Source organism: Pinus tabuliformis, chromosome 2_2, assembly GCF_031772625.1.
Source record: "Pinus tabuliformis cultivar Carrire ecotype Pingquan chromosome 2_2, CPIR1, whole genome shotgun sequence".
NCBI classification, from domain to species: Eukaryota; Viridiplantae; Streptophyta; class Pinopsida; order Pinales; family Pinaceae; genus Pinus; species Pinus tabuliformis.
Genome location: NC_142300.1, coordinates 6,500,799 through 6,502,378, shown reverse-complemented (window position 1 = coordinate 6,502,378; position 1,580 = coordinate 6,500,799). Strand labels below are relative to the sequence as shown.

Below are 1,580 nucleotides of genomic sequence, written 5' to 3'. Positions count from 1 at the left end.
TCAAGTTGTGGTCAGAGGATATCCTTCCACGGTCTTGAATATGCTGACAGTTGCTTCCTTAATTAGCTATGTTGGGGGAATTTGGTTGCCTGCTGGCTCAAACTCGACTGTCCAACTTATAGTGCAAGAATTGGCATCAACTCCTAGAATTACCTTCATGGTTGGCTTGAAGGCCTTGAATATGTTCAACATCTCACCCTCGATCACAATATAAGTAAGGGTCATATTTGTTTCGTCCCATGCTTCAATTTTCTCGGATACATGAGTCACCCCTTTCATTCCTGCACCCAACAATGATTTTTTATTTATTTTATTTTTATTTATTATTTATTATTTTATTTTTATTTTTATTTTTTTTTATATTTTATATTTTATATTTTATATTTATATTTATTTATTTATATTTATTTTTTCCATTATATTCTTGTATATAATTTTGGTTCGGGATCATAAAAAGGGTAAAAAACAAGATACATGTTAAATCAAAAGAACAAGATTTATATAAATTTAAGTGGACTGTAGATTTCGAAAATATTTTGAAATGTAATGTATAAGAATATAGTCTAACTTTTGAAGGATAATATATTCCCAAAATTGATGATTAAGTTAAGCAATCCTAAACCCAAGAAACATATATTCTACCCTACATAACATTTGTAAAATACTTTGTATTTATTTAATATCCTCTAGTTTCTCTTAAAAATCATCAGCTTCACACCCATCAACCTTTAAGTTAAGGAAACGATCACTACTTCTGTACGCACCCCACTGCTAGGTGACATAAAGATCACCAATATTAAAAATGCCAGAAACATCACCAAACATTTATAACAGAAACATATAAATGGTAGCCAAACAGATTCTGAAACCTCTGCTAATTATGTTTAGAATTCCAAAACTCAAATTCCAAATTTCAGATTTGCTTCATACCTTCTCCGTATTTAATTTTGTGGATTGTGCCAACGTTACCATCTCCGATGACTTCAATGCTTTTGAAATGAGAGGGCATTATCTTCGGAAATAAGGTTGCAGAATCCCGAAAGGCACCCCACAGTTTCTCAGCAGAAACCTTCAAATCTATCTCCACGCTCACAGATTGCGTCATTTTATTTATTTATTTATTTTTGTTTATTTATTTATATTTTATTTTATTTTTATTTTTATTTTTTCAATTAAAGCCTTACCGAAAGCAGAGCAAACACAAAATTATGAGTGTTGGAGGACTACCAGTGTTGGAAGAGGTGAGAGGTTTGAAGGAGTGTATATAGGTGGTTCCAGTAAAGTGATCAAGCTATGGCCCTAAATACATGAAGAAATGATTCTTAACCATATAAGGCAATTGAGACTGCGTCATAGAGAAGGAAGCGACAAAATAACACAAAGACATAATTTGATAGCTTCCCATAAGTTCCCTTGAATGTGCAATAATAAACATAAACCCTTCATATCTGTCAATTTTTTCGATGGTTACTGATACGATTTTCGGTGCTATGTCCATTTCTCATCGTATGATCCACATCTTTTCAAGATGAAAACCCTTTTTCAGGGACGAAAATGGGCCGGGTCTACTCCCATTAGCT

At 32.6% G+C, this 1,580-nt stretch overlaps 1 pseudogene; it reads right to left on the bottom strand.

The window, feature by feature from the left end:
- LOC149191272 (MLP-like protein 423 pseudogene) lies at positions 1–1,105 on the bottom strand (annotated as a pseudogene).
- Positions 1,106–1,580: the final 475 nt, after the last annotated feature.